We start from the raw sequence: 14,226 nt of genomic DNA, 5'->3' as shown, positions 1-14,226 counted from the left end.
AAAGAAGAAACATGTACTAGTATGTCAACTGCTTCAGGATGAGGCTAGCTACATACAAGTTTTTCTCTCTTGGGCTCACTAAAAAGACTGACTTTCAAATTGATATCGACCACAGTCTACTAATACATGAGCTGATCAAATCACAATATCATTTGCACATTATTGGTGAGCTGATAGCAAAAACAGTGGAAGTGAAGAGGAAACTTCTATTCTTATAACTTTTTTGAACAAGTCAACTATGAATACTTGCAATTGCATTGTGCCATTCATAAACACATGTCAACAAAAGACAATACATAAAGGATATGGTAACTACTGGAAGAAAACCTAAGAATGTTAAGTTATCTGAAGATGCATTTGAAATTGTTACCCGTAAATTCATAGCAGAGTACTGATATGCCATGAGTATTAATAGTCTTCCACAGCTAGCAGTGTATTGAAGGCATGATAATCACACCTGCCTTCTCGCCAACGACATTCAGTATAGGGTGGAATTTTTTTAGCTAAACCAGCTGTACTCGAGTACATTTGTAGGTTATGACAATGTGCAGCATATACGCTGCATACATGCATGGGGCGAAACATAATGTCAACCATGATCCAAGTTTCCAAACCAAAGGGCAATACCAGTATCTGCTCTAAGAGTGAAATACAGTAGGAAACATAAAGTGGACAAGTATGCCAATAAGTTGAGGATGACACTTCATAGCTCTATCATGAGGCCTCAGTCTCTCGGACTGGGGGCAGGTGACATCTTGGAAGAGGAAAGGACTGATGTGCTTGAAGATATTCATAGCGCTCTGTCGAGTGTTGATCTAGTAGATATCAGCCTGGATGGGTAAATGCTTGTTTTGAGGAACCACTCCAACTGTCTTGAGTAAACCCAATTATAGTTTTTCTTTCTTTTTTCGTTATCCCAGAGGTGTTCCCTCACACAAACAATTCCTGGCTGAACATGGTAGAAGTGAAAGTACGAAAACTTTCTGATCTCAGACAGCTCCCTGTAAACGGGACAGGTACGCCTTCCAGTCTTACAATTGCCAACCCCACCAGAATCGTGAAGGAAGATGACTTGTCCACGACTTTTGAAACTGTTGAAAACTCCTCAAGGCTGTCACAGTCAGACCTTAAAATCATGAATATTTTGAATGTTGATACAATGTATTATTCTATTTCTTCGAAGGTTTAAGGTCATACTCAATACTAGAGTGTCATTGCAGAAGAAAAGGAACCTTGCAGGTTACAGAAATGGGGTGATTAAAACAGATTAAATCAGATTTGAAATGTAAACTCAATGAATTAGTTCTATACCTCATCAGCCAGTGCAAGATGCATCTTAATACAAAGCATTTTATGCAATTACCAAAAATACATTATGACTGTATGATTATGTCTTCTGATTTGGTTCATAGATCCAGGTATTCATAGTAAATGAAAACGATAGGCCATAACAACAACATTTATTGATATTTTTTTGTTAAATTCAAATGATAGTTATAGTTCTACTTTACAGTCATAAGGTTGTTACTAAACTCAACATTCGATACTATTAATGCAATTAGCTGATGCACAGCACAATACAAACCGGCAATTAGTTGTTTGCTCCTGCCAAATCCTTTATCTACCAGACACCAAGTACGTCTCCTCTCCATCAGTCTGTTACGGTTCTGTTCCAGTTCTGTGTGCAGCCCAGGGTTGTCTTCTTGTTCAGGAATACTAGCACAGCCAATTTTTTATTCTGCCCTGAAATATGAGAACAAATGCTTACTCTGATTAATGTGGGTTTGAGAGGTGGACTGTACAGTGGGATTTTAAAAATCAAAATAGTGGTATAGATGCCAACTTTGTGGACTGTTGTTGTGTTCTACCAGTGATGTATTACAACAATTATTTATTTCAATTGGAAAGAAAGAAAAAGAAGAAATGAATACCGGTACTTCCCCCAATGATCAGAGGTATGACAGGTGAAAGAACCTTCACAGTCACTAAATCATTACATGAAATCTGGAGAATAATCTCCCCTTGGCATTTAGACAGTGAGTACCTACCCAAAAACTCCTATAACAATGCTCTGAAACATATGTTGACAATGAACACTTATTATGAATAGGCCTAATTCTACAGTACCAGAATAACAAATGTAATGGTAATACTTCTAATACTATATAGTGTGTCGATGAGATGTCTTTGTAACCAAAGTTTAGCACTTAGCGTTAGAGTCTTTTGTGGAAAATATGAGAGAACTGATTTTGTCTTTTGGGCTTGCCCTTTGATACTTCAGCTTCATTAAGGTTCTAAGTGGTTAGTACGCTAGTCCCATTATTGTTTTTCGGATTTTTTTTTTTTTTTTAAGTTGATACATAGTAGAACAACCCGGTATCTAATTAAGACTATTAATAAGTATTAAGACCTAGTTTGATTTACCAATGTAGAATTCAGTTATGCAGTATGACTGTCAAGGAAAAAAATTAACGTTAGTTGTAGAACTATCTTGCTGACAATGACATTACACAAATGTCACAATCTCAAGTAGGCCCAACCTTGTTTGCCTTTGGGTGCAGAAACCTAACGTTACACTTGAACAAGTCAGACAAAGCTGAACCACATGCATGATGCAGTTTACGTTGTTGCCTGAACTAAAGCACTCCGAAATTATCCTTACCGCTAAAACACAGGATTGCTAAGGACAGTGTGAACACTGGCTGTAGCTTATTTCGACATTTTATATGAAAGGAGCGTTAAGATAAATGTAACGATGTCATACATCTACGCATCGTCAGACACAATGTAGGCTTAACACGTTACTACTACGGAAATGTTTGATAGCGTCAGCAGATCCCCAACAAAAAATTGAAAGATTGGGACTGCGCTGAGCACAGGCCTGACCGGGCCGAGCACGAAATTCGAACATTTTTTCCATGAATTTAACATCAAATTCAGTGTATGTTCTTACCATTTCATCATTGGGGATCCAATATGTTGATGTTCACCTTGAGTTAGATAATCAAAATACTGCAGGCGCCGTAGAAAAAGACGTTGTGGACGGGTTGATAAGGTTGATTCGAGCTGACTCCACGTGAAGGAAAGGTGAACAACGAGCTGAAATCTTTTGGATTGCGCGTATTGCTTTGTCAAACTTCCGCGCCGTTTTCTGGCGTTTGTGCGCGTCAGAGCTAAGGGCCCTTTTCTCGCGTCACGGCCCATATATATATATATATATATATATATATATATATATATATATTGATTTATTTATTGATTTATGTCTCTACACGGCTTATTAAACCTTGGTTGCCATACAGTCATAATGTTTGGGTTCGTAATCCCATATTTAAGAGTCAGACTCCAGCAGCAAGTTTTGTGTGTGGATATTTGGTTGTATCAAGAAATTGAAATTTCTTGGGAAGACATTGATCTGCAATATCAAATAGCATATATCGCTACAGAAATTCAACTCATTTGATTCATATTTTATTCTATCTTCGCAATTGAAAAATTGTAATTAAGAGTTTTACTACAGTTTGTTTTAAAAATGAGGCAGAAACGCTTTGCATCATAATATAACCCCATTCCCTTTGATCTACAAATGTATGTAAGAGTGTCAAATGAGGCATATGACATCATGCTTTCCATTTTTCCAGCGATGAAATTAATTGCTTCCCATAGATGAAAACAGAAAAAATGGAGAGTATATAAAAATATGTGAAGAGAGGTTAAGTCTTACGTGTAAATTCAAGATTTGTGGAAATTGCAAAATTACAATTTAAGTTTCATTCTTTTTCCCTTACTGGCTCATAAAGTTGGAGTGCACCATGTTGACAAGTGCAGAAGTTTACTCTACTTGTTTTAATTTCCTCTAGCCGTTTGCTCAATACGTTACTACTTTGGTTCACTGAATTCCTAAAAAGAATGATTTTCACAAAGAGATGGTTTATCTTTTGAAACGAGGGGCAGATGTGCGCAATTTCATAAATGCAATTAGTTGTCTGAACTCTGTTTGCAACTACTGTCGTGACTGTATGTGATTGTCTTTTATAGCGGTTTCTAATAGTTTAACTGTTGGTTTGTTGTTGTTGTTGTTTTTTGTATTTTAGTAGGCAGCTGGGTTACAAGTTACAGTTACTGAGCGATATGATATGTGTTGAATTGGGATCATATAAATGTCATGGAAGTGAGAAGTGAGACACACCCATTCAAACTAATATTACCGCTGAAAAACTCCCCTTAACGTTAAATGTTTTATGCAACGTGGCCCAGTCTTGCTATAGGCTCTGATATTGTTGATGTTTTAATGTGTCGCTTTGCTTTCAGTGTCCTGTTTACGACTCGGTGTCCACAGTCCGCTATAATGAGGGTTCCAGCTTTCAGACCATGACCAAAAAGGCAGCCATTACTGTCACGGTAAATTCAAAGAGCTACAAGAAAAATAAAGGAGGCTTTTAAGAACGTGTTAATCACTGTTACATATTGTGTATGCTTAAAAAAAAAGAAAAAAAACGGCACACCCACCACAAAACCTTTGTCTTTGAAAGACGAGAAGCTCTAAAAACACCTCTCAAACGTGGGCACAACGTGGATTGGGGAGACTGGCCCGGTTCGGATATATTCGAGATTCCCTTTACCAATTTGTATACAGTTTTACCCCTTATCTCTATGTATGTATAAGTACTGTACAAACACAACTGAAGAATTTCGACAGGAGCCATCTAGATTATTACTAATAAGCGTACACACCAAGGTGTTAGTCTGTCACATTTTAGGCCTACATCGAATTTGGATGTCATTCTTGCACTCATGACGGTTTTGAGATATTCAAGATGATCACTACAATAGCCATCAATATCTGAAATTCCTTTATATTCCCTTTTAGATTGTGGAAAACTGTTTACAAAATATGAAGTTTCTCATAGTATGAGTGTGATGAATGGGAGTCTGGATGATGCAAATTTGGCATTCGTAAGGATTTGGGGATAATCAAATTCTGGCTGCTATCGTGAACACGGTTAAAAAAAACCTCAAGGATGCAAAAGTTGCATCATGCAGATTCGGATAGATTGATAGAGCACCCTCGAAGAAGGATAAAACTATTTAAAACTTAGGGCGAATAATAAAACAAGATTCAGCCTCTGGCACATAGACCAGTGACCCTGATGAACAGTGAATTCAATCAGACCATCAACATTTCCCTAACACTACTGGAGCTTACGCTTATTGGATAAGTAATATTTTGCTGTGCGTTGTTGACAATATGACAACACGATCGTGACGATATCTGTAACTGGAGTTATAGACATGTGTTTCTTGATGAATCTAATTTGTAAATACATGGTAATAATCCTTCTTGTGACTATGTGTAACTAAAACTAAAAACAAAGAAGACAAAAAGAGCTGTATATTCCTCTACACATCAACGTCTCACAAGGCACAATTTTCCTTAACTGTTAGTTCAGATTTGTTACATAAGTGTATTAGAAGGTTAACCATTGGTTCAGATGATGATAAATTTTCTTCTTTTTGTCACTTTCTTCCTCTCATAATAGAGAGATAGGTTCAAAGACTCATCAAAGTTTCTTGTGGTCTTCGTCGTTCATCCTAACGATCAGATGTGTCATTATAACTACACGCCATCGAACCGTCAAAGTGGTCAGTATAAAATCGATACACCTCGCATTAACCCGTTCCTTACGGGCGTCAAGTGATATATGGGAACTTGGTATACAAGGTTCTCAAAATGTAAACAAGATTATCTATATTCGTGGGCTGAATTCATGTTTGTTTGTCTTATGCTGCCCATAAAAAAATGTTGTAATAAAAGGATTATAGTTCCTTCTCGTCAATTGATTGCAATTTATTCGGCACAAAATCGATAAGTATAGAATAATTTTGCATTAACATAAAAGACAATGCCTACACCTGCACTTGTTTAACAAATCAACGCCAGGACCCCTTTGAAGTAAATAGAGCTTGTAAGTAGGGCCGGAAACGATTACACGGAATATGGCTGATTGTTACACATATCATGAGAAAAAAAAAAATAGTTGTATAGTGGATGAGAACCAAAGGAGGAAATAGGTTAAGCATGATCAAAAGTCAGTGCAAACCAATTTACCTTTTGTTGAACCCGCTGTTTGAAAACCATGCACCCTATGTCGGCCACCTTAAATGTCATTATTAAAATAATTCACCTTACATTGAACCCACTCAAAGAATATATCTGAAACCAAATTACAATGTACATTTCCCTAAACACTCTGAAAGGTTATTTATTTCATTTACTTCTCAATGAATTTACTTTAAAGTAATTGAAGAAAAGCATTTAGGCCCTACTTGGTAGTGAGACAACATGACATGCTCCGCCGGCAATAAGAATTGTTCCGTAAAATGCGACAAATCATTAAAAGATAGACATAAGTATGGCCCAGCGCCAACTCTGCCGAAGACATTATTTGAATTCTTAATTGAATTCTGAGTTGCTTTTGACAATTAGAGTAGATCCTTTGCTTTTCATGAACTGCATGTATCTAAAAATAGACGTATCTATCTTTAAAGAAAAAATTGTCAAGCACATTCGTACGGAGTGCATCTCTTGTAATTAATATATTCCAGTGGTTGTTTTTGGTCAGTGTATCGCGTTTGAGTGTTTTTATAAATTAACAGTTGAAAATATTTCACCTACTGTAACACTGAATGATAATTTTATGGACAGAATATCAAATATGATAAGGGATTAGAACAAAAAAAAAAAAAAATAAGTGAAGACAGCTGCTTAAAGAAATACCGGTAAATCATAATGTCGACACTTTACGAGACCGACACCCACGTGACCGTATTAAGAATAGTTCCATGAATATTACCGCTCAAGTGCAAATATATATCTGTACAGGGTGTTGCATTAATGACCTGTAAAAGGGTAAATGACATACTAATACGAATAATTTAAAGCGCATTTTCGTCACGCTATTTTTTTTTCCAGGCTAACATTGTACCTTCCACCCCCCCCCCCATTTTCCCTTTTCTCTCTCGCTTCACTAGAGAAATGTTAGATATCCTGCCTGATTGCTAACAAATCATTACAGCGCCAAGTTGTAATCATCTTTGTAACTACAACGCATGGTAATCAATTGATCTAATCGTATAAACGCTTTTTGTATATCGCAGCGATGCATCCTCCATTTGACGTTTGTGTTTGCGATGATTCTTTCCCCATGGTAAATTTATGAACGAATAAATAGCTCTTTGCATGGATGCATCTTCTTTTCCTGATACATTACTAATAAATTGATAGAGTACTTCGTTATTTGAGGTGAATTCATACTAAATCTAGTATTACTATGACTACTGCACCTCTTCAGATCGTGTGAAGTAGGTGTGTGTTGTGACATTGACCATCTTGTGAAATATTTCCTTGATTTTCGTTTTCATAGCTGCCTAGATTACGCATTTTATACAGAGTGATGAAAGCAAGGATATAGCTAAAAAGTTTGCAGAGTAACAAGTAAACGGGGATGCGTTTACATATTTGGAATTGCAGTAAAATGATCTCTTCCACACTTTAGTGAAATTTGTAAGTTTTGTTTACAGACACACACACACACACACACACACACACACAAACACACACATACATTATTAAGCGTCTTGATTTTTTTTAGGGGATGGGGGAGGAGAGCTGACGTTGTAACACTCTAGCGCCCGTTCTTTCCCATCACTTATTTCTTATGCCATTATCGGTACAGCCTCTACAATTATGCATTCTTCATTGGCTTTTAGATGGTGCTTTTCTTCCTGTCAATCTCATGAGCCTTCTTTGCCTATAGGTGTTGTTGTTGTTTTTTTACTCGTAAGCGGTTTTTTTTTTTTTTTTTTGCGTACTGTCGTACTCATAGCCTTTATGCCTAGTGTTGAACTCATGGGCTTTATAACTTGTGGGCCCATCTACTTAATGTCAAACTCGTTGGCTTTGGTCATTGGGCCGAATGCATAAAACAAGCAATTGCTTTAAGCAAAAGCACAAGCTCGTCTAGCAAAAGGTCTAGATCAAGCAATTGCTTAGAACCATATGCATAATCTTTTGTTTTGTGGTTATATCTTTTGCTTGCGTTTTCAACAAAAGGAACGTCACGCCTGTGCGAACAGAAGAACAAAGGCGAGTGTGCTTGAAAGGGCATTTGTGTGCGGAAACTCTCTGACATAGCAGAAGAGCTACGAAATGACACTCATAAATGCACACACACATACACACACACACACACACACACACTTACGTGCTGGCTGATTCCCATCACTGCTTATAGTAGCCCGGATGTGCCAGATTGCACGTGGAAAGAGGTCTCCTTGCTCTCCACCGAAGTCAGACATCTTACCTGTTTTTCATCACATTTTGCGTGCTAACCACGGGACATTCCCGTTGTTGGAACGAAAATGCTTCTTACACTACTTAGGAGTAATTTCTTGTAGATTTATACCACTCCTGCACAAGTGTGATCTTTCTTTTATGGATATGAAAATGATACTTAAAAGGGAACGTGCCAGTTAAATAAAAGCTCAAGCTCATGTTATAGAGCTTGGAAAACTGTAAGCAATTGCTTGCAAGAACAAGCAAAAGGTATGTTTTATGCATGCGTTTTTAAGCAAATGCTTGGTCCTTAAGCAATTGCTTGCGGGCAGTAAGCAATTGCTTGTGCTTGCTAGCAAAAGCTTCTGCTCGCAAGCAATTGCTTGTTTTTATGCACACGGATTTGAGTAAAAGGCTAGCACAAGCAATTGCTAGCGTCTATGCATCCGGCCCAATATAACTGGTGGGCTGTACGACTTATGGGCTGTGTGATTCAGCAGGGGATGTAAGACTCGTTGGTGTTGATCTTGTTACCCATGGTTAAACCCTTTGGTCGTCAGTTGGCGATATAGGGGTCGTAATTGTTGGTGCCGAAAGCATTACTAAAATATTGGTTCCTGTTTGCGTACTGACGAGACTTGAACGAGCCCTTTATGGACAATAAAGCAATTCATTCATTCATTCATTCATTCATTCATTCATTCATCTAGGTAGCATGGATTTCATATTTTTCAAATGTACTTTCCTGAAATGGGACAAATTTCGAATGCTATAAAGGAGAAATCATGTAAATACATGTCCTGTTGCATAATGTACAAATAATAAACCTGATACAGCTTGTTATGATTTGGTGTACTCGTTTATCAGTTCCATTGGCTTCACTTGCATTTTCAGTCTACAATAAACTATATTTACCTTACATGTTGCAGCAGGAACGAGAGAGAAGGAGGAGGTATTTTTACACCTCGTCATGTTGCCATGTGACAGCTTCTTTCTTCTTCTTTCTTAGTGTGAAACAACGATATTCTGTGCTGAATTAAAGACAAAGTCTGAACACTTTGATTTCCTTTGAGACAAACGGAAAAATGTCACAAAGATAATACAATTCTACACGATAAATGCTTATATATATATATATATATATATATATATGCAAAATACAAATCAAATAATGAAGGGAATTGAAACGGAGGGTCCCACTGAAAAAGGAAAGCTTGTACGACATGGGGCCCTAAGAAAAAAAAATAAGAGAACGAATAATAAATTAATAAAACTACAAACAGATATAAACCAAACTAAAAGGATCAATGATATTTGGTCTGATGTAATACAAGAATTAATCTCTCAGGAAATAGAAGAAAAATATCTACTGTGATTCAATTCAATTCAATTCAATTGACAAGATTGACTCATTTCATCTATTTTGACTCCTCACGCAAAATCTTGACGAGCCACTGTGTGTGTATGTCTCCGTACGCGCGCGTGTGTGTGTGTGTGGGTGGGTGTGTGTATTTGACATACGGTCACGAAGGATGTTCTAAAGAAACTTGACTTCATAGAAATTATTTGGATAGTGTGACCACAAAACTCAATTTGCCAAATCGAAACAGCATGCCACTTTGAAGACCCCGTCTTGTGAGGAATTGCATTTTTTGTTTTGTTTTCTAGAAACTTCCCATCATCGGAATGATTCATTCAGAAGGAAGACAGTCACTATCAATGTGGAGGAGAGGTGTAAGTAAAGGACTTCATAGGGAGGGAGGAGAGTTATAGGGAAATAGGACTTCGCCCAGGAGTAGATTTCGGAGAGATGAGTTCAGCGAAATGGGAGTTCTGAGAGAGTGGATTTGTGTAGGCATAGGGCGGAGTATGGAAGAGCGTTAAAGAGGTAGAAGTGGAAACATGAAGAGAGGATGAAGTCAAGGTAGGGAGTTCAGCTGGCATCAGACTGGTCATTAATTCTTCGTGTATTTTCCCCTCTTTCCCTGTATCAAGTTTTATTATAAGGGGAAATGTTTCCTTAAGATAAAGTTGGAAAGAGAAAAAGGCAACGGTGCACACGCTTACATTGATAGACAGGAAAAAAAGGACAAAGCAAGGAAGAATGGTGGCACAACATCACCAGGAAGATCGCTGTCAGACAATGATAAAATGTATAACCAGTGATGGGGAAAAAAAATCGTAATTTATAGAGAGTTTTATCACTAAACGAGCTAAATCCATTCTTGTTGAGATATTTGTGTTTAAAGCTCCCTAAAAAAAAGAAAACAAAGAACTTCAAGAATATTCCTTGTTATGTCACAAGTGAGGTATTGCTGAAAAGGTTTACTATCTGATGATGGACTTACTTTGAAATGTTTAAAATGGCGCTTGGCTCATTTTGCAATAAAACTCTTCAAATATATTTCTATATTTATCTGTCTGTCTCTGTTCAGATTTTGACTACTGGAAACCCATTTTGACGACGTTTGCAGTCACATTGGCGATCTACCTTTTGGCTGGAGTTATTCTGGTTGTTTATTGGTGCAAGTAAGATTTTACCAACGTCTGTGTATAGAGATATGTGTCCGGTTACTATGACAACAAGTACTGAAACTTATACCCGCATACCACTATAATTCATTTACAGGATCATTTCAAGTGCAGCTGTGTATACAATGCACATTGGAGCCAGACCCATCTCAGACACTTCTATATGCAAACAGTGTGTACATTTGATTATGTTTCAATTATTTCAGCTCAATACTAATGTTTGCCATTAGTGCAATTAGAATGATTACCATGGTTCCTCAAATACAGTAACATATTAATTGTGGCTTTCAACAGGTACAGCTGGAGTTTGTCTCATGTTCTGAACTGCTACTATCGTGGTAGCTTAATACTACGAAAAAAAAAGCATATCCTTTTCTTCTTCTTTTGACGGATCGCACGCTTAATTCTGACTATCCCCTTATCCAGGGAGGTCACCTCCCTGCCTTATCCAAGTACCGCAGAGTTCATAATATATTGACTCAAGTGCTAAACATTATCTTGTGTGAAAGTTAAGAAAGCAATGTGACTGGTTACATTGTGTCTGTTTCAACGTTACCAGTGACGGTATGATTGCGAAATCAGAATTTTACCCAAACTCCTAATTTATGAACTATCAACTACAGAAGACAAAAGTTTGTCGTCAAGGAGTGTCTTGTGCAACATTCCTATTCAAGAATTATGCACTTGTCAATGTAATGACTCACCCCACTACCCCCGGACATGGGTGCGTCATTTCCTCGTTTGGTCCGTCAAATTTGTGACCCAGGTGTTCGTCATTTTACCAGCTTTGTCCGTCAAATGTTTGACCGAGGGGTGCGTCAAAATCCCATCATTGTCGGTCAAAATTTTGACCGAGGGGTGCGTCATGGTACGTCACTTGGCTATGGAAAATAACACGCATTTTTGCACGCTGGATACACGTACCGCGAGTGAAATTACAGTGAGCGCTTTCCCGCGGCAAGTGAAAATCAAAGTCGGGAAGCGTTTTGGAATAAGAGGAAAAAATGCTTGCCAGAATCTGGCAAGCAAAGAATTTAAAAGCCACCCTTTCTCCTTACATTTTCCCTCCAACAAACCCATGAAATCATGCATACTCAATCTCAAACCAGGGACTGTTCAGCGATGTAACAACTTAGTTCAATCTTCCTGTCGAAACGGCAGCAGACTGCTTGCCGCATGCCATTTTCTGCTCGCGGGATAGCCCGACCAGCTGGCCAGACGCGCGCGCGACGCTGTTAGCTGTGCGAATCTCTACGTACCGCGACTTGGCTGTAGTTACGCAGTACTCGAGCGGGAATATGAATGCCGTGGCGTGGTGTGTACCTACCTGCGCTGCAGCAGTATGCATCCACCGCGCGCACTAGCAATGGCCGCGCACACACAGCGCATTCTGCACACATGTGATTGTCATGTATGGGTTGCATGCACAGAATACATATTATAAAATGGGTTCAAGAATGTAGCCAATAGGAAGCGCTGAAATGAGACACACCTCCTTCCTTTACTTCAGTACAATTGCACTGCCTGTAATCCTATGGTAGATTGCCGATCGTCTGTGCGCGCGGCGGCTCCTTTGATGAATTGCATGCATACGCGCTGTCAATCCTGTAAACAACTTCTAGTTCGGGCTGCCGGCCGGCCGGCCTGTCAGTCCCTTGTGCACATGTGTGGCGTACGTACGTATACTCTACTATACGTACACTTTGTACAGTACAGTAGACCAAGCGTTATGGGACCGGACGCGTACATGGAGTCACTTTGAAGAGCAAATCCAACGATTTAGCAGGTTAATTCTCACGCCGTTTTCAGAGTATGTTGTCTAGTAGGCCTATATGAGGAGTCTATATCAAGTCTTTAAGGTAAAGGGTGCATATTCTATGTAAAATAAGTAAGTTTTCATGCGGGAACTTAAGTGTCCGGAAACCCAACCCCCCCCCCCCATTATACTTATACTGTATGTGTGGGACTTCCGCGAGTGCGACGTGCGTAAATGTTTGGGACGAACATCTTCGGACGTCTTGCGCCACAAAGGTACGTGAAAAACGCTGAAAAATGATGTTAGTTTTCGAATTTTCGACCCATTTTATAAAACAAATGATGCACAGGATTATTTCGTGGCGTTAGTGGAGGCGTAGCTCACTCTCGGGTATTTACAATGTAGTGCATGTTTCACAATTGTAAATACCCTCGAGTGCACCACGCCTACACTAACACACTCTATCCTGTGCATCATTTGTATATTATAAAATGGGTTCAAGAATGTAGCCAATTGGAAGCGCTGAAATGAGTCACGTGTGCGTGCATTATTTTCTTCAGGTAAGCACTAAGAAGAGTCTCTCTTCCACCTCCCTGGCCTGACGTACGTCACAATGTTTTACACTAGCAGTGCGCACTCAATCAGTTGTTACAAGTGCGTCACGCGCTACTATACGCGCTGTCAATCCTGTAAACAACTTCTAGTTCGGGCCGCGGGCTGCCACAACAGCCGGCGGCCTTTCTTGTGCATAACAGTACGTGGTGTACGTATACTCTTATACGTACGTACAGTATTAGGTGAGTGTGCGGGATTTCCGAGTGCGACGTGCGTAAATGTTTGGGACGAACATCTTCGGACATCTTGACTTTTGAGCGAGTGCTACATGTAGCTGACTGGTATTGACCCACAAAGGTACGTGAATAATGCTGTTAGCTTTCGACCCATTTTATAAAACTAATGATGCACAGGATTATTTCGTGGCGTTAGTGAAGGTGCGGCTCACTCTCGAGTATTGACAACGGTTGCAAACATGCACTCGGCTGCGCCTCGTGCATGTCGCACCATTGTCAATATAGTCCAGTCAAAATATGAAATAACCCACAACTAATTGCAACAGAAACAATTCCACTTGCATTTGACCCGGAAGAGCTATCGAAATAACATAGTAAAAGTTCCCTAAAATTCGAGTGGTGGATCAGTGTCTAATTTGCATAAATTCAAAATGGCCGCCATACAACCTATTTATGCCTATATCTGGGGATATGTAACCCACAGACAGTAAATTCCGGTGTCTAATCCTATGTTTTTTAGGTCAAGGAATACAAATATGTTATGTATAGCAACTTTCAAACATCCTTTTATATAGTTTTTGCATATATTTGCATATAATTACATGCAAAATGGCCGCCATATTGCCTGCGCAAGCCCGTATCTTCGTATATCATTAATGTAGTACACTCAGGAATAAGTCGCTATATATCTGGACATAAAACCGCAGAAAATAGATTCTGGTGTCTAAACCTATAGATGTTTTTTTAGGTCAGGGAATACATTATGATATAAGCAGTAACTTTCAAACTTCCCTTTACACATTTTTTTGCAT

The 14,226-nt window shown here is 38.7% G+C and overlaps 1 long non-coding RNA gene across 1 annotated transcript; it reads right to left on the bottom strand.

The window, feature by feature from the left end:
- Window positions 1-1,018: 1,018 nt before the first annotated feature.
- Window positions 1,019-2,989, bottom strand: LOC140229873 (uncharacterized). Its single transcript, XR_011901328.1, has 3 exons — window positions 2,954-2,989; window positions 1,586-1,743; window positions 1,019-1,126 (listed from the first exon to the last, which is right to left on the bottom strand). It is a non-coding gene; the product is annotated as an uncharacterized lncRNA (long non-coding RNA).
- Between the last annotated feature and the right edge of the window lie 11,237 nt (window positions 2,990-14,226).

Source organism: Diadema setosum, chromosome 6 (assembly GCF_964275005.1).
Source record: "Diadema setosum chromosome 6, eeDiaSeto1, whole genome shotgun sequence".
NCBI classification, from domain to species: domain Eukaryota; kingdom Metazoa; phylum Echinodermata; class Echinoidea; order Diadematoida; family Diadematidae; genus Diadema; species Diadema setosum.
The sequence above is the reverse complement of the archived record's forward strand: the minus strand, read 5'-3'. Positions and strand labels throughout refer to the sequence as shown.